General features: G+C 44.1%; 1 long non-coding RNA gene across 9 annotated transcripts in view; it reads left to right on the top strand.

Moving 5' to 3' along the window:
• The window catches only part of LOC122555422 (uncharacterized), a 331,724-nt gene that overhangs the window by 249,736 nt on the left and 61,756 nt on the right, over positions 1 to 20,232 (top strand). For all 9 annotated transcript variants that reach the window (XR_015758781.1, XR_006313264.2, XR_006313266.2 and 6 more), the window contains one exon: positions 10,990 to 11,054. This is a non-coding gene — a long non-coding RNA (uncharacterized LOC122555422). The remainder of the gene's footprint in view (positions 1 to 10,989; positions 11,055 to 20,232) is intronic.

Below are 20,232 nucleotides of genomic sequence, written 5' to 3' on the forward strand. Positions count from 1 at the left end.
CTCCCTTTCTCTGAAATCCACCGTGCCCCTTCCTCATTTCGGCCAACCACCTACCCCTCACCCTCAAACCCTAACCTCACCACACTCCCCCGCTCTGCCGTCTTCCAGCCCTCTGCCTCCCCCTCTCGGCCTTTCCCATTCCTTTGGAAAATTTCGAACGGCGAATTCCAGTCATCGCTGGCACAGGGCGTAGGAACTGTTCCTCTTCCATTATCCGCGATGACGAGGGGAGACTATTTGTTTCCGGACCAGGTACTGAATCACTTTGATTTTATGCATATTTTGTCCGAGGAAATGTTGATGTATTTTCTGAAGTACTTTGGCCATTTGGTGTATCTATGTAAGTTGTTTGTTGAAGTATTTTTCTTTCAAATTAAGGTGGCAGTGGCGGGGTGGGTGATTGTTTCGATTCAGTCAGCAGCACCAGCATTCCAGTGGTCACAAAGTAATGGTGACTTTATACTTCTTTTCCACATGGAGTTTGCACGATCAAAGTCAGAGAGAAAGATGCTGCCCGTGAGTTGGTCCGAACGTGTTTGTCGTTCACGCCTAAACTTGGCAAGGCCGGTCCTCCTGGTGAGACACGGTGACTCAGAGGGATCTACACCACAGCCGTTCCAAAAAAATATATACAGGGATTACAGTGAGACGCTGCTGGTGGCCTGAGTGGCAGAACTGGGCCCCTGTGAGGAAGGAAGATATTGAAAACTTTGGAAAGTGGGAAACAGGATTGCAAGAATATTCTTGCTGATTCATTCCCCTTCTTCACCCTCCCCACCAAAAACTTTGTAGAGCTGTCTGGCTCTGGCTGGGAAGAGTGAGCTGTCTGATAGTGAAGGCCGTGCATGATCTCCAGTGCTCATGCCCAAGTGGAATACAGGTTGTGTCTGATGCGACTCGAGTCGGTAGGAGGTCAGCATTCCATCCGTACTCATTCCATTCAGACAGAAGCGGCCCTTGGCAGGCTTGCGGGATGTGGGTCCGGATGTCAGACAGGTTTTCCCATTTCTCCCGGCTGCCCGGCCAACTCTTAGCCAGGGGATGTCGGAATGCGGACAGGAGAAGACTTGATTATTACTGCTTTCCTAATCAAAGAACCCACGATCACTGTCTAGACTTGCCTATGAATCATGGTCACTTGGGTGAAGCACAAAAGGGCAGCTAAAGGCAATGAGTCACACTTGCGCAAGACTCAGTGCTTCCAGGAGAGGGATTTGATTGGATTTGATCTCCTATGACATTGCACTTGCTAAATCAGAGATTATGTTCTTTCTTCCCTTTCATATGTGTATTCTGGTTCCCTCTCTCCCTCTAACTCTATCTCCAGCTTTCCTCTAACAGCCTGTCCTTTTGGTCTCACTCTCACTTTGTGTTTTTGTTCTGGTAGAGTAATCAGTTGAGAATGTCATGATGAGGAGAGGAAAGGAATTATTGGCTAAATTTGAGTTGCGGAGTTGAGGCGAAAGTTTTCAAAGCACCACTAATCCCTCATGCTTCCCTCACACCAAGAACTCCCTGATCCCCACTCCTCCATCTTGCAATTCACTTTTCCTCTTTCACCCACCAACTCATTCCCATTACTCCCCTTTACATGATTTCCACTTTCTGTCTAGCCCTCTCCCTTTCTCTCCTGTCACTCACTTTATCTGTAAGCTTCCACAGACTCTCCTCAATGCTGCCACACTTCCTCTGCAAACAGGTTACAAAACGTAAGAGATATCTGTCATTGAATCAATTTCCTTCCTTCCTTCCTTTTGCCTCCTACTCTACCTTCCTATCTGCCATCCTTAAAGGAGCTACACAATACTGTAAGCCAATTATAAAATGTAGGAGTGCAATCAGTCCATTCGTCCCATCGAGTCTCCTCCACCATTCACTGAGATCATGGCTGATCTGATGATTCTCCACTCCACCTTCCTGCTTTTACCCCATAACCCTCGATTCCCTTACTCATTAAAAATCTCTCTATCTCAGCCTTGATTATACTCAATGATCCAGACTTGAAAACCCTCTGCAGTAAAGAATTCCCCAGATTCATTACCCTATCCATTATTCATGGGACGGCACAGTGGCTCAGTGGTTGGCACTGCCGCCTCACAGCACCAGGGTCCTAGGTTCGATTCCAGCCTCAGGCGACTCTCTGTGTGGAGTTTGCACATTCTCCCCGTGTCTGCGTGGATTTCCTCCGGGTGCTCCGGTTTCCTCCCACAGTCCAAAGATGTGCAGGTTAGGTAAGTTAGCCATGTTAAATTGCCCACAGTGTTAGGTGCATTAGTCAGAAGGAAATAGGTCTGGGTGGGTTACTCTTCAGACGGTCGGTGTGGACTGGTAGGGCCGAAGGGCCTGTTTCCACACTGTAGGGAATCTAATCATGAGAAAAGAAAGGCCTCCTCATCTCTCTCTTTACTCTGAGCTGATGCCCTCTGGTCCTAGATTCTCCCACAAGGGGAAGCAAACTTTCTGAATCTACCGTATAAGACCCCAAGTGATTTTAAAAAGGTCACTTCCCAACCTCCTAAAGTCCAATGGATAGAGGCCTATACACGATCCAAAGTTCAGAATGCCAACATCTACACATGACATCATACAGACACCAAATGGCTACACGACATACAAAATAACTGATGTGTACAGAGCCTGGTATGCACAAAGACCGTGCCCGACGTACACAATCCCCATTTCCCGGCACCCCTCAGTTCGAAATGATTCGCTGTCTGATTTGCTGCAGGGGCAAGTTGTTAATGCTACATTGTGGGCAATGGATTTCATTGAATGCTGGAGCCAGGATGAATTTCTTGAACCAGTGGGATTTAAGAATTGAGGGAGACGCAGAAGAATGCTGGCAAAAGAGAGTTATCTGAGGCATAGAAAAGAGAAGGCAAGGCAAACTGAATTCAGACAGAGATCGAGAGAGAATGGATACAGAGAGGAAAAGTAATTTGAAAAAGTAAAAACAGTTAAATATTCAGCGTGCTTGAATCTATAACTCCAATTACTACCTGTTGCAAAAAGATTGAACACTTTAAACTGTTTCCTTTCTAGTCCAAAGAGGTTAATTGGCATTATGCTTATAATTATCGTGTCATTAAAAGGGTACTTACACAGTTAATAACCAGATTTAACTTTCTGTGGTGATTTAATGGCCAATTAATGTGCAAACTCAGAAAATTCTGGAGATTAGCAGTGCATGCAATACCTCTTAATCTAGCGAATTTGCTGGATGGTTTCCACATTAATAACAGTGTATGTTGTTAATTACTATTTCAGTGCAGTTTGCCCAGATGTATTGATCCTTTGCCAGGCTAAGACCCTCAATGGCTACAATGTTTAGTTAGAATCCTCTTCCTAACAGTGCTGTGGGTTTGCCTGCACCACATGGACTAAAGGAGGCTCACTACCACCTTCTCAAGGAACGTTGGCAATGGGCAGTAAATCGTGGCCTTGCAAGTTATACTTACATCGCCTGAATGTTTTATTAAATGTCTCTCTACAGGCTTGGATTGAACAGTCAGTTAGATTAATGGTCAGACTGCTGTACCTGCTCCAGATTTCAAGATCTTAGGATCACAATGCCTAATTGTTAACTGAACAGAAGCTGCACTGAATAAAAGATTAACTATTGTGTGGGCTGGGCTTTGAATACAGAGAACTGCTTGGTTGTTCAGGTATAGGGAAACGCTAAACAGCCTTAAACGTTTTTTCTCCTTCCCTTTTTAAAGGAAAGAAATTGTTTCCGTGGCACAGTGTGTTTCTAATATTGTTGGAACATGTCATGTTTTATTGTAGGAAACAGTTAACATAGAGAGATGTTTGTATCCTTTCAGAAAGAATGATAACCTGGTGCAGTACAAATTACAGAGCTATAGAAAGAAAACAGAGGAATGAAGTAGATTTTGACCTTATTTTTATACTTTGCTCTGCTGTCATTTATTATTTATCATGCTTTTAAAAGAACTGACAGAAATTTGAGAAACGGAGATGTAGCTCTGTTTGAAACAAATGTGCCTTCAATGCAGGCTGAGTTGTCAAATGGCATTGCAGCACCCCTACTGGTGGGAGGGTATAAGTACAGTGTGACAGGTTGACATTGCGAGTTTACATTCTGAAGCTCAACTTAGATATATTTAACAAAAAAAAGTTCTTCAAAATTAAAAACGTAAACTTCATGACCATAGGAATTTTGGTTTGCATACAAGAAACAAGTGTGCAGTGCAAATACAAATCTTTTCAGATTTCAAAGGATCTCAGTGTTTTCAGAATCACAGAGTTGTGGAATTGTTACAGTACAAAAAGTGCTTCTACTAAGCATTGTGACTTATAACTATTCTTCCAGCTGTACCCTGAGGCCCTGCACATTGTTTCTATTTATCTCATTGTCTCATGCCTCAATTGAATCTCAAATGCACCACACTTTAAGGTAGCACACTCCAGACCTGAATGAGTAAAAAAAGCTTTGTCTCCCATCTTGTTTACTTTTTGTAATCACGTTAAATCTGCGCCTTCTTATTCTTGGTCCTGTTATGAGTGGCAACAAATTCAGAGAATTATTGAATCCCTACAGTGTGGAGGAAGGCCATTCGGCCCACCAAGTTCACGCTGGCCCTCCAAAGACCATCCAACCCAAACCCACTCCCTACCCATACCTGTAACCGTGTATTTCTACATTTCCTAGACAGTATGGACAATCAGGCATGGCCTATCCACCTAGCCTACACATCTCTGGACACTGTGGGTGACTTAGCACGGCCAATCTACCTAACCTGCACATTTTTGGACTGTGAGAGGAAACTGGAGCACCCGGTGGAAATCCACACAGACACAGGGAGAATATGCAAACTCCACACTGACTGTCACCTGAAGCTGGAATCAAACCTGGGTTGCTGGCGCCGTGAGGCAGCAGTGCTAACCACTGAGTCACCGTGCTGCCCTCATCTATTTCTCACCATCTATTTTGTAACCACAAGATTGTATAAGCACAGTTATCTGGGTCGAGAGTGTGGTGCTGGAAAAGCACAGCTGCTCAGGCAGCATCCAAGGAGTAGGAGAATCGACGTTTCAGGCATAAGCCATTCATCAGAATGCCCAAAATGTCGATTCTCCTGCCCCTTGGGTCCTGCCTGTCCTGCTGTGCTTTTCTAGCACCACACTCTTCGACTCTGATCTCCAGCATCTGCAGTCCTCACTTTCTCCTAAGCACAGTTATGTCTATTGCAGTGTAAAAGATTTCACAGCTAATATTGATCTAAGCAATCTACCATAAACAACAGTGTTGTAAAGACCACATAACCAATAAATATTGACCAATATATTGTGAAGCCTTCCCCTGATTTCCATTGAACATGATGTGGAGGTGCCGGTGTCAGACTAGTGTGGGCAAGGTCAGAAGTCACATGATATCAGGTTATTCTCCAGCATGTCACCTGATGAAGGAGCAGCACTCCAAAAGTTTGTGATTTTAAATGAACCTGTTGGACGATAACCTGGGGTCATGTAACTTCTGACTTTGCCTTCAAACAGTAACAGGAGATCCTTTATTTCCATCTAAGAGTGCGGAGGTAGCACTAGTTTAATACCTGATGCAAGAGTCAACCCCGCTAACAATACAGCTCTCCATCAGTGGGACTGACCACTTGGATTAGATATTCAAGCCTCTGGAGTGTTACCGACTGTGTATGACAGAGGGATTGTGGGATTTCCATGTTCTTTGTGAACGTTGTTACAAGTGTCGAAGATAGGTGTAGGTGAGGAGCGGAGCTAATTTCAGAGTTGGCATAGGCACAGTGGGTTAAATGGCCTGCTTCTGTAATGTAACATTCTATGATGCTTAAACCTACATGAAACCTTGGAACCTAGGAGCAGGAGTAGGTCACTCAGCTATCTGAGCCTGCTCCAACATTTAATCTGAACATGGCTGATCATCCCTATTCCAGCTTTCTCTCCATACCCTTTGATTCTTTAGCACTAAGAAATATATCTAATTTTTTCTGGAAAATATTCAATATTTAAGGCCTGTCAACTACTTGCTATGGCAGAGAATTCCACAAGCTCAACACTCCCTGGGTGAAGACATTTCTCCTCATCTCAGTCCTAAATGGCCTCACCCCATATTTTTAGATTGTGACCACCTGATCTGAAATCATAGAGACCCTGTGGTGTGGAAACAGGACATTCAGCCCATCGAGTCCACACCGACCGTTCAAAGAGCATCCTACCCAGACCCACCTCCATACCCTGTGACCCTGTATTTCCCATGGCTAACTTACCTAACATGCACATTCCTGGACACTAAGGCAATTTAGCATGGCCAATCCACCTAACTTGCACATCTTTGGACTGTGGGAGGAAACCGGAGTACCAGAAGGAATCCACACAGGCACAGACAGTTACCGGAGAGTGGAATCGAACTCAGGTCGCTGGCACTATAAGGCATCAGTGCTAACCACTAAGCCACTATGGATTTCCTGGTCATTGAGAACATCCCTTCTACTTCAACCCTGTCTAGTCCTGTTACAATTGTTCAAGAGATTTCCCCTCATTCTTCTGAAGTGCAATGAATATAATCCTATCCAGTATTTCGTCCGTTATATAGTGATTTAGAGCTGGGAATACATGAAGTTTTGTCATTGACCTGTTTATCTCTGGTATCCCTTCCATTCAAACAAGCCTTCATCACAAGCTTCTCCTCATGAATCTGTTGGCCAAATTATACCAATGTATTCCAGATCCCCAACTTGCGGAAGCATCCTGCTAATTCAATTGTTATATTTCAATCTGAGATCAGCAATTTTTATTAAGCAAGGGTTTCAAGGGATATAGGACCAAGGCAGGCATATGGAGTTAGGCAAAAGATCAGTAATGATCTTATTGAGTGGCGGAACAGGTCTGATGGGCTGAATGGCCTACTCCTGTTCCTATGTTCCTCATCTCTCCTCTTCAACCATGATGTTAGTCACACCACTCTCTGTCATCACTTCACTGTTGTTCTGTGCAAGTGTGGCTCCACACTATGAGCTGTTTGAGACATCCAACTATCACTAGTTTCATACTATACATACAGACAAAGAAGGACACCACTTTAACTGGGACAGCACACACATCCTAGGACAAGTGAAACAAAAGCACGCACGAGAATCCTTAGACGCCTGGCATTCTAACCAGAACTCCATCAATAAACACATCGATTTAGACCCTATCTACCTTCCCTTGAAAAAAAACTGAAAATGACATCACCCACCTTAAGAAACCAAGACCTATAAGTAGAGAGGCGGGACATACCACCAGCACTTCACGGGAGAATCTCACTGATGATGTTACCTAGTATGGTGACGAAACGTTTAAAAACAAATCTTCAAGCTCCGCAACCAACTTACAAAATTAACATCCCACTATGTCGAGTGCTCAGCATGAAATTGGCGTGTTTGGGGTACACAACGCCCCATCCACACCCACCGTTAATGGAGGTATAAAAGAGCCTGACCCCAATTTGAAAAAGAGCAGACCCATTTCTCAACAGAGTCGTTGCAAAACGTCACAATGTAAAATGGAATTGAGTTATCTGCCCTTGATCACATTTCCAATTGTGGGATCTTACTGTGTGTATATTCACGGCCAGTTTGTTCCCACATGCAGCATTGACTACACTTCAGAAAAATATGTTGTCAGCTGCAGAGAGCTTTGATGAAAGGTGTCATGTTAAAGTCATTGTAGCATTAATTTCATTCCAAACCCTTCAGAGTGGTATGCTTTTGAAATGGTGAATCTGAGGTGGTTGAATGTTTGTGTTCATTTTTCTGCGAAAGGCAGTACTGCTTACCTTGGATTATTTGTTTATCCAACATTGATTTAGTTTAATATATGCTTGTCTCTTAATTTTTAAGGATGTTGTTACACTCGCTCTCCATTACTGATAAGAAACAGCAGGGCTAGGCGAAATCTCCGTGATATTTCTCAAGTCAGGATTTCAATGCTGTTTATCTGAAAATGTAGTGTCTAACGAGAAGCTTCTGGACTCGTCGCTTGATCTGAGCAACTAAGTGCAGGCAGAGTAGTGGGTGGTTAGCGGTTATACATATTTTCTAATCAACCTGTTCATGTGGTGGTACACTTTTGGAACAGGTGGGATTTGAACTCAAGACTTCTGGTCCAGAGAGAGGGAAGGTGCCACCTTGCCACAAGATGCCTTGTTCACAGAGTTCCTGGATGGAGGATGAGTCAAATTTTTCAGGGTTCTGATTTCTAAACACTGTTGAAGTATGGGAAGTGTGTGTGTGCATGTCAACATAATTACTGGCAGTTTAGGAACTGGTGAGAAGCAACAAGACTTGGGTGTCATGGTGGAGCAGTCGCTGAAGGTTGGCACGAAGGTGCAGCAGGTGATGAGGAAGGCTAATGGCATTCTGACCTTCATAGCAAGAAGATTTGAGTGTAGGAGTAGGGATATTTTACTGCAGCTATACAGGGCCCTCTTCAGGCCACACTTTGAGTATTGTGTGCAGTTTTGGTCTCCTAGTCTGAGGAAATAACTATACAGTGTGTTAGTGAGACCTCAGCTCGAATACTGTATATAGTTTTAGTCAGCCACTTTGGTAATAATATTTTGATTCCATCGGCAACAGAACCAAAAGTGTTAGGATCTGGAATGTCTCTGTGTGAAAGTGTGGAGGAGGCAGGGTGGATCTTAAATTTCAAAAAGGAATTGGATGAACATATTTTTGCACAAGTCTGTTGTGGGGTCTTGAATCAAAATCCTTCTGGCGATCTATGTGTGGCACAACAACAGCATTACCCCCACCGAGCCGTTCTGTTACCTCTTCAAAAAAAGTGATTGTCGGGCTAATTCATGCAATTTTTTTTTAACAAGTGTGTAATCTTTGTAATTTTCCAGTTAACTGGCACTCAAGTGCCCCTTCACTTTCCACCCTTACTTCCTTCAATATTCTTTGCATCTTATTTAGCCCCCAAGCCTTGTCAACTTAGAGTACCAACAGTCAATCCAACAATTAACACTTCCTACTTACCATCAACATAAGGTAAAATTGGGCATATTGTAAAATTGAGTACCTACACAAACCCTTCCCTCCTTGCCCACCCCTCTGTTCCCAACGGACGACCAAGATGGAAATCAAGGATAGAAATTGAATTGAGTTGGAACCTTTAGGACAAAAAGGAGATGGAAAGAGAAGTAATTGGCCTTGGGTAAAGGAGAAAACTTCATCCCCTCTTGTTTTCAAAGATAGAAATGGGGTAACTAGAGTAAGACATACTGGCAGCGGCAACATCTAAAAGGAGAGATATTACATGAGATGGTTACAAAATGTTGTAGAGGTCTATAGATACAGCAATGTTTTATCAAGCTATTTTACAAAGATTTCACATTAGTTTCTAACTGGATTATAATATATATGGGAGAGAGTTACAGGCAGAAATCTAATTGAGGGATTTGGTTGGTATATGTATAGAATAACATGGCTGCATGTGCATTTCCCAGGAATGTGTCTAGGACCAGCCACTTTTCTTGATTTATATTAACGATGTGGCTTTATAGGTCACAATGTCAAAATTTGCAGGTGAAACAAAACTTGTGAACTGTGAAAGGAAGAACAATAGTCTTCAGTAGGACAGAGGCAGGCTTGTGGAGCAGATGAATATCTTGCAGGTGAAGTGTAATGCAGCAGAGTGTGAAGTCATTCATTTAAAAGTACCAGGAAGGGAAGTGTAAAAAAAGATGCACTTCTAAAGGGGGTGTAGGGGATATGGGGGCAGATAAACACAGTTCGATGAGGGTGACAGGGCAGATTGAGAAAGTAATTAATAAATCGTTAACAAGATTCCTGAACTTTATAAATAAGGCCCAGAGTACAAAAGCAAGAAAATGACTTTCTTTTATTAATTTATGAAATGTAGGTATCACTGACTATTGCTCATCTCCAGTTGCCCCTGAGAAGGCGGCAATGAGCAGCCTTTAACCATTATTAAACACTGGTTTTTGTTCCAGCTAGAGATTTTTAACAAGTTCTGGACTCTACACATTATGGAGCATGTGGCAGCATTGGAAAGAATGCAGAAAGGATTCATAATTATTGTTTTGGCAATGTTGTAGAGATAGATAGGAAATGTTGGAGTTATTCTCCTTAGTGAAGAGAAGATTGAGAGGAGATCTGATGGAGATGCTCATCATCGCGAGGTGGATGGAGAGAGGTTTCCAGAGTAGACAGGTCAGGTATTAAAGGACACAAGTTTAACAGGACCAAAAGTGTCATTATTGAGGGAGTGAGTGGTTAGGATCTCCAATGTCGCTGTGTGAGAGTGTGGAAGAGGCAGGGTGGATCCTAAATTTCAAAAAGGAATTGGATGAGCATCTGAATGGTAAAGGTTCATGTGGCCAAGAGGCAAGGCTTTTTTTCTACACTCTAACCATTCACTGATATACAGGCTAGAATATAATTGGGGAATCAATATATAGAGCAATAGATACTCGAGAGTGAGTTACAGACTGAGATCTAATTAATGGAGAGTTGGGAGGTTAACATGTAGAATAACATATACCCAGGAGTAAGTTTACAGACTAAATTATAGCTGGTGCTTGCATTGCTTGGGTCAGTGTGGCAGTAGCTGGATGATTGAGGAGAGTTCAGACTAATTGAACCTTGCCTTGGTTCCTTTATTCATTCACTGGGTGAAGGTTTCACTGGCTAGGCCAGCGTTTATTGCCCATCCCTAATTGGCCAAAGGGCAGTTAAATTCCAATTTCATCACCATGGTGGGATTCCAACCCAGGTCCCCAGAACATTATCTGGATTTACAGTCCAGTGATAGTACCGCAAGGCTATCGCCTCCCCACAGCCTCTTGGTTGATCCTTGATCTCTGCACAGCTTTAATGGACAATGTCATGACTTCTGATTTCACTGTTTCAGGGGAAACTGTCACATGACTCTCCAGATTCTGATAAAGGAAGACTAAACATCTACTTCCCTTTCTATATAACACAGATAGAGCTCCGTCTACAGAATTCACACTCAAATGACAAATGCTGGAATTGGACATCGGTATCAAGGTAGTACATGTTTTATTATTTATTCCTCACAAGCAATGATTGAGTGGTCCCTCGGATCCCACACTGGTCTGCTGAGATAGTCCTCAGAGTAAGCTCACCACAGATCAGGGGGACTTCTGGGGTTGACAAGTGCTAAAGCCACTGATCTCATCTGGTACCGGTTCTGATGAATCAAAATTACTTTGTTCATTGTAAAAGAGTTTATTACCAATGGTTTATTACCATTGTAGTTGGGATGGTGATGTGGGGGGTGGTGAAGGGAGAGTGTGGTGAATTTGGGGACCATCTTTCATCTCTCAGAAAATGTAACAGCTTACTTCCGAGACTTTTAGAGGGATGTATGAAAGTACATCCATGTTCCTTCGTACCCATTTCTTGATAAGAAAGAATGAAGGAGCATCAGGGGCTGAGGGGTGACCTTATCGAGGTTTATAAAATCACAAGGGGCATGTAAAAGGCGAATAACCAAGGTCTTCTCTCCAGGATAGGGGAGTCCAGAACTAAAAGGCATAGGTTTAAGGTGAGAGGGGAAAGATTTAAAAGGGACCTAACGGGCAACTTTTTAACACGGAGGGTGGTGCATGTATGGAACGAGCTGCCAGAGGAGGTGGAGGAGGCTGGTACAATTACAACATTTAAGAGGCATCAGGATGGGTATGCGAATAGGAAAGGTTTAGAGAGATACGGGCCGGATGCTGGTAAATGGGACAAGATCAGTTTAGGATATCTGGTCGGCATGGACAAGTTGGACCGAAGGGTCTGTTTCTGTGCTGTACATCCCTATGACTCTGTAGCAAGACAGCATATAGGCTCAAACTCTGAGCCATATCATTCAGGGCAGATAGGAAGGAAACACTCCTGCAAATAAGGAATGGCAGAAACTTCCTCCCAAACAGGTGTTTGTGAGACCGGAGAAGGCTGAGGAAGATTCTTAATCTTGGGCAGTGGGGTTTCTGGGTGAGCAGCAATGAAGGTATTGAAAGGCAATCCCCTCCCTCTCAAAGAAATTAAACCATTTCATTTGGTCAAGAACCAAATGCCCTTAGAGATGGTCCAAATAAACATACTTCACTGTCCATAAGACCATGATACACGAGCAGAATTAGGTCATTCAGCCCATCCAGCCTGTCCCCCATTCAATCATGACTGGTACGTTTCTGAACCCCCATTCTCCTGCCTTGTCCCCATTCAACCAAAAATGAGGAATGGGATCCTAGTAATGTCACAAGATGCAGATTTATTTGTGAGATTTGCAAAGGAGACTAAATAATGATCTGAAGGAGAGCAGGCCTTGGGACTAGATGAGTTGTAGATTGAGGGAGCCAGTGTGGACTCGATGGGCCAAATGCCCTCCTCCTGTGTCGCAATCATATTCTGATAATCGATATCAGAAGAGGGTCTGAAACAGCTGGCTGTTCTGCACTCAGTGTGTTGTCCTTCAAGAATGGAGCCTGTCCCATTTTGAGACCACCTCCACCCTGTTTGAGACCAGACAAGGTCACTGAATATCCACTCCTCTGATTCCTAAATGGGCACCTCGTCTTATCTGCGTCTTTGCACCCCGTTCGATTATCCGGGCAGTGAGAGTGTCTACGTGTATATTTGTAGTTATTGACCCTGGGCCTAATCCTTTCTTTTAACCCGATGTCTGCCCAAGTCTGATTTTCCCAGCCAACAATATTCAGCAGAAATTTTACAAGTAGGACTTCTGAGCCTGCCTGACTCCGTCCACTTGGGACCTGTCAGCTACAAAGTCTAAGAGTTACCGAATAATGTTCAAAGCTGTTCTTGCTTTTCTTGGCTGGCAGCAGTCGCCATAGCAACTGTTGCCATGGCAGGTTGTGTCAGACATAGCAAACTGTGCCAGACATGACAGACTGTGATCGATAGCAAGCTTCCCACTGTTATAACACATGTCATGAACTGCAGTTCAATTGTCCACCCAGATTAGCTTGCAATCTTATTTTCCCCTTCAAGAATTTATCCAATTCCCTTTTGAAAGTTACAACTAGGTCTCTTTCCGTTCAGGCACATGTTACAGATCGGAATGCCTTGCTACTGAACGTGTGACGCCGAGTCAATTCTTTACTCACTGGCAGAATGGCCACCCATCTGGTCACGGTCTGATGATCCAGAGAGATTGAGGAGAAATTAGATCAGTTAGAGCAATAGTTGCTGGAGTTTAGAAGAGCAAGGTGGAGGGGATCTGGTAGAAACCTCTAAAGTTTGAACAGGACTAGACAGGGTAAATGTAGGAAGGATGTTACAAATGAGCAAGGAGTCCAGAGTCGAGGGATACAGGGTAAACCACTTAGGACAGAAATGAGGAGAAATTTCTTCACCCAGAGAGTAGTGGAGTTCTCTACCACAGAAAATGGTCAGGGCCAAAATATTGTATTATTTTAAGAAAGAGTTGGGTAATGTGCTTGGGGCTAAAGGGATTAAAGAATATGGGGGGGATGGGTGGGGGATGGGGAGAGCAGGATATTGATTTCGACGATCAGCCGTGATCATAATGAAAAGTGGAATAGGCTGGAATCGTCTGCTCCTGATCCTGTTTTCTACGTTTCTATGGCACCATTTCTCAGCTGGTTGTGTGACCTCCATTCAGCTCTTTTCCTTTCCCACATCGTTTCGGTCACTAGGTGCAAGCAGTCAGTGTTGTGCACAAGATGGCCACCAGGCCCCACACTGACTTCCCTGCCACAGTGAAACACCAGCTGAGGGCTGGATTCTTCCTTTCCCAGACGGCCTCGGACACTGAACTCGGTCACCTGTAATCAGGATCGACAGAGAACCACCCTGACCGCCTTGCCTGCCCACAAACATTGATGGCTTGGCCTCACCTCCTACAGTTCTTGTCTCAGGACCGTCCCCATCCTTGGACTGTACAGCAATGGACCCCTGAGCTTGGATGCCCTCCATGGTGGCATGCTGCAGAGTAATGGGGAACCGTTCCTCCAGTTTGATACTGAACGGCCTAGATTTCAGCTGCTTCTGAGCTCCACCCTACTCACGGCATATTCTCATGGGCAGAGATGCTGGTTAGGCCTTAGTTGGGGTGATCAGGGCGTACCTTAGGGATGACTTGTAACAGATATGAGCTTCTACGGCTAGCTGAAAGAGGTTGTGAAGAGGGATAGATAGATGGATGGGGTAAAAATCTTCTCACTGGCATAAGGCCATACATATAGATGTTGAATTATGCCTATTGGCCCATCACGTCTGCCCCACCATTAGATCATGGGTGTTATGTTTCTCAACCCCATTCTCCTGCCCTCACCCCTTAACACTTATCTCCTTACTAATCACAAATCTATCTATCTCTATCTTAAGATACACTCAATAACTTGGCCTCCACAGCTCTCTGCAGCAACGAGTTCCACAGATTCACCACCCTCTGGCTGAAGAAATTCCTCACCATCTTGGTTCTAAAGAGTCATCCCTTCACTTTGAGGCTGTGCCCTCGAGTCCTAGCCTTTCCTGCTAATGAAAACATCTTCTCCACATCCACTCTATCCAGGCCTCCAGTATTCTGTAAGTTTCAATCAGCAGCCCCTCCTTCTAAACTCCATTGAGCATAGACCCAGAGTCCTGAACCTGTCCTCATATGACAAACCCTTCATCCCCGGGATCATTCTTGTAAAACTCTTCTGGGTCCCCTCCAATGCCAGCACACTCTTCCTTAGACATGAGCGTCAAAATTCGCGCACAATATTCCAAATGTGGTCTGACAAGAGCCTTCTACAGCCTCAACAATGCATCTCTGCTCTTGTATTCCAGCCCTCTCAAAATGAATGCTAACATTGCATTTGCCTTTCTAACTGCCTACTGAATCTGCAGGGAAAGTGAGGAGTGCAGATGCTGAAGATCAGAGTCAAGAGTGTGGTGCTGGAAAAGCACAGCAGGTCAGGCTGAATCTGCAATTTGACCTTAAGAGAATTCTGAACAAGGACTCCCAAGTCCCTTTGTGTTTCAGATTTCCTAAGTATTTTTCCCATTTAGAAAATAGTCTACACCTCTATTCTTCCTACCAAAGTGTATAACCTCACAATTCCCCATGTTTTGTTCCGTCTGCCACTTCTTTGCCCATTCTTCTTGACTTTCAAGTCCTTCTGCAGCTTCTCTGCCTCCTCAACACTACCTGTCCCTCCCCCTATCTTTGCGTCAGCTGCAAACTTAGCAACAGTGCTGTCATTCTCAGTTCCTTCTTCCTCCCAATGCAGAAGTGTTGGTAACCATGGGGGAGGCATGATTTAAGGTAACAGGATGATGAGAATTTTCTCAAAATAGCAAATTACTTTGGTTTGGATTGCACTGCCTCCTCCTGAATATCATCTGCATTTCCTTCCAGGATTTGGGTGAGATGCACTGATAGCGACACTGTGGCCTGAAATCATAGAATGAATGAATTTTGCATCTTGTCTGTATTCTCTCCAAGGTCTTTACAAAGTACAGAGTTGAGGACACAAAAGTCCAGCTGAGGTTCAGCATCTTCTTACTTCTATACTCTAAGGCCTTAGTGATAAAGCCCAATATTGTCTTACGTTTTAATAACAGCTCTCTCGGCCTGCCCTTCCACCTTCAGTGATCTCTGCGCAGGTGGAGCCAGGTTTCTCTGCCCTGCACCCCCTTTAGAGTTGTGCCCTTTAATGTGCATTGTCCATCTGTATTCTTCTTACCAAAATGTATCACGTCACAATTCCCTGCATTGATTTCCATCTACCACCTGTCTGCCCCTTCCTCCAGTGTGTCATTGTCCTTTCGGAGTTCCAAACGATCCTCGTCACCGTTATCAAGGCTAGAAGCAAAGAGGTCCTTCTGCAGCTGTACAGGGCCCTGGTGAGACTGCACCTGGAATATTGTGTGCAGTTTTGGTCTCCAAATTTGAGGAAAGACATTCTGGCTATTGAGGGAGTGCAGCGTAGGTTCACGAGGTCAATTCCCGGAATGGCGGGACTATCTTACGCTGAAAGATTGGAGCCACTGGGCTTGTATACACTTGAGTTTAGAAGACGGAGGGGGGATCTGATTCAGACATATAAGATTATTAAAGGATTGGACACTCTGGAGGCAGGAAGCATGTTTCCGCTGATGGGTGAGCCCAGAACCAGAGGACACAGTTTAAAAAAAAGGGGTAGGCCATTTAGAACAGAGTTGAGGAGAAACTTCTTCACCCAGAGAGTGGTGGATGTGTGGAATGCTCTGCCCCAGAAGGCTGTGGAGGCCCAGTCTCTGGATACTTTCAAGAAAGAGTTGGATAGAGCTCTTAAGGATAGTGGAATCAAGAGTTATGGGGATAAGGCAGGAACAGGATACTGATTGAGGATGGTCAGCCATGATCATAATGAATGGTGGTGCTAGCTCGAAGGGCAGAATGGCCTATTCCTGCACCTATTGTCTATTGTCTATTCCACGTTTCATACCATTTGCAAGCTTTGAAATGGTGCCCTGTACTCCTAGGTTTAGGTTAGTAATATTTCTCAGGAAAACAAAATTCCAATGGCCTGGAGAACTCAGCAGAAAACCTTCTTCCAGTCCAAAACACCATCCATTACTCTATGATTCCTGTCAACTTGATCAGCCAATGTTATATTCGTGTTGCTTTTATTCCATGGCCTGTAACTTTGCTGGCATGTCTGTTGCGTGACACCGTATCAAATTGCTTTTGGAAACAGACACATTTTTATCAATAAATTTTCTGCGGGTAGACTCATCTGAACTTGGCCAATCCTGGGTGCAGCTTGGGTCGCCTTATTCAGGCACTTGGAGTTTGCCCTGCAAGTTGCATTTTTCTGTGGCTACCCAGTGCTTATGTCTCAATATCTGATGTATAAGAAGGATTCACAGCTGATGAATTTGATTTGATTTTTGTTGGGCAATCAGGTGCAAAGAGCAACTGGAAGCACCAAAGCTTCCCGACGACCACATCGAGGCCAAGGTAGTCACATTAACCCTTTCTTAGTGACTGACACAGACTCCAGCTGCAGTATTGTGTCCAGTTCTGGGCATTGCACTTGAGGAAGGATGGCCAGTCTTTGGAGAGGGTGCACAGGGGATTTACCAGGATGGTGCCAGAGCTGAGGGATTTTCAGTCGGTGGAGACATTAGAGAAGCTGGAATTTCTCACCTGACAGTGCAGTAGGTCAATTGGAAAGTAACTGGTTATGCTGAAAACTCTAAAACGTTTTGAGAGACCAGGTAGAGTGAGAAACTCTTTATTTAGAGTCATAGAGATGTACACCATGGAAACAGACCCTTTGATCCAACCTGTCCATGCCGACTAGATATCCCAACCCAATCTAGTCTCACCTGCCAGCACCTGGCCCATATCCCTCCAAACCCTTCCTATTCATATACCCATCTAAATGCCTTTTAAATTATTGCTAATATGGTCAGGAACCAAAGGACCTAGGTTTTAAACACAATAGCAACAATATGTTATATCTATATAGCATCTTTAATGCAATAACTTATCCTAATGCTCTTCAAGGGAGCAGTATATACTAAGGCACAAAAGATGCCATATAAGGTAATATCATATCTGATGACCGAAAGAGAGTAGGTTTTAAGGAATGTCATAAAGAAGGAAAGCGAGGTAGAGATAGAAAGGTCATTGGCCAAGCAGCCAAGAGGGAGATGAGAAGAATTGTTTTACTCAGTACGTTGCTCTGATCTGGAATGCCCAGCCTGGAAGTTAGATTAGATTCCCTACAGTGTGGAAACAGGCCATTTAGCCCAACAAGTCCACACCTACCCTTCGAAGAGTAACCCACCCAGACTCATTCCCCTACCTTTACCCCTGACTAATGCACCTAGCACCATGGGCAATTTATCATGATCAATCACCTGATTTGCACATCTTTGGACTGTGAGAAGAAACCAGAGCACCCAGAGGAAATCTACACAGACAAGGGGAGAATGTGCAAACTCCACACAGACAGTGGATTCTTGAAGCTGGAATCAAACCCAGGTCCCTGGCACTGTGAGGCAGCAGTGCTGCCCGGGGTGGTGGAAACAGATTCAAAAAACAACTTGCAAAGGAGAATTGGGGATAACTGAATAATTATTGAATAAATATGGGATCATTGGAATAGTTTACAGGACAACAAAGAAGGAGGAGAGTGGCAGTGGGACAAATTGAGTATACTTTTCAAAAAGCTGGGATAGTTACAAATGGATGAATGGCTTCTTGTATTTTGTGACGGTACAATAATCTATTATTGGCTCAGTAATAAATGTTTGCCGCCGTATTATGAGCACACACTTCTTCAGGAACTATGGTGGGGTCCTTTATGTACACTTGAACAGGCAGACACAGAAGTCCTCAGTTTAACATCTTATACAAAATGCAGTGGTCTCTCAATATTTTACTAAAATATCAGCTCAGATTTTGGACTTAAATTGGAAGAGGGGCTCCAGATCACAAGTTTCAGATTTGGGGATGAGAGTGACCCAGTGTTTGTTGCCGCCATGTACAAATAGAGTGAGCCCTCTCAATCAAACATCTCACTGGAGGAGGAGATGATGGTGATGCATTGGGCAAGACAGAATGCAGAGTGATTGTTTACAGTGAGCTATAATCTGTGCTCCAAGCTGTAGGGGCAATGGTTTAAATCCCATTGTGGCAGCTAGTGGGGCTTCAATTTTGATAGTGTAATTTGGAAATAAAATCTAATCTCAGTGACAATAAAATTGGCATCATTGTCGTAATACCATCTGGTTCACCGATTTTCTCCAGGGAAGGAACTGCCAACATGTGATTCCAGATTAGGGGCAGACAACATGTGCCAGCCTTACTAGGAATGCATTCCTGCCCCAAATGTAATCAAGGCAGGAAGACTGTGGGGTCTCCACTTGCTGTCTTCTAGCCTAGTTGAGTAACCACCTGGTCTACAGATTAATCCTTTGAATCAGATTGATTAGACAAAATAGATCTCTTTGTACTCTAAGTATTGGAACTCTTTTGGAAGTTCTTCCAATCTTTGGGACCACCTTTCTGTAAGAGATTGAGGATCATTTTATCACTTGTGACTATCCTGCTTTCTCTTCGAGAATATTCCTGCCTTCATTCAGTCTCAAGTTCTGTGTAATGACCCATGTGGGGACTTTTAAAATAGACTATTTGCTCTTTGGACAAAAGTGAGGACTGCAGATGCTGGAAACCAGAGTTTAGATCAGACTGGTGCTGGAAAAGCACAACAGGTCAGGCAGCATCCTGGGAGCAGGAAAATCGACGTTTTGGGCAAAAGCCCTTCATCAGGAATCTTCTCCTCGGATGCTGCCTGACCTGCTGTGCTTTTCCAGCACCACTCTGATCAAAACTCTATTTGCTCTTTGGGGCATAAGAAGACTCTGTGCTTGTTGTTTGAGGGACTGTAAGAGCAAACTGGCCTCTATCTCACTGGCTGACACAGTAACATTAATCCACACTCCGGGTAGGCATACACTCAACCAGCTAGGCTCGATTTGGGAAGGTGGGATGATGGGAGAGTAGGATCTAGATCATTCAGAATAGTGTGAGGAGGAACTGCTTCACACAAGAGGACTGTGGAAATTTGGAACCGTATCCCTCAAAGTGTGTATAGTTAATCAAAAATGTCAAAAATGTGATTCATTGATTTTCAGCAGTTCTGGCTATTGAGAGATAGGAAGGTAAGTCCGGTGGATGGAGTTAGAGGACAAGAGGAGCCATGCTCAAACTGAATGGCAATACAGGCACAATATCCTGTATTTGAAGACCCCTGCCTATTCTTAAAGAGAGATTCATGGTAAAAACAATGACTGCAGATACTGGAAACCAGATTCTGGATTAGTGGTGCTGGAAGAGCACAGCAGTTCAGGCAGCATCCGAGGAGCAGTAAAATCGACGTTTTGGGCAAAAGCCCTTCATCAGGAATAAAGGCGGAGAGCCTGAAGCGTGGAGACTGTCCCCATGACTTATCCTACGTGCCTATCTTCTTTTCCACCTATCCACTCCACCCTCCTCCCTGACCTATCACCTTCATCCCCTCCCCCACTCACCTATAGTACTCTATGCCACTTTCTCCCCACCCCCACCCTCCTCTAGCTTATCTCTCCACGCTTCAGGCTCTCTGCCTTTATTCCTGATGAAGGGCTTTTGCCCGAAACGTCGATTTTACTGCTGCTCGGATGCTGCCTCAACTGCTGTGCTCTT

Source organism: Chiloscyllium plagiosum, unplaced genomic scaffold (assembly GCF_037043375.1).
Source record: "Chiloscyllium plagiosum isolate Xiang-an unplaced genomic scaffold, Cpla_swu_hap1 HiC_scaffold_12, whole genome shotgun sequence".
NCBI lineage: Eukaryota > Metazoa > Chordata > Chondrichthyes > Orectolobiformes > Hemiscylliidae > Chiloscyllium > Chiloscyllium plagiosum.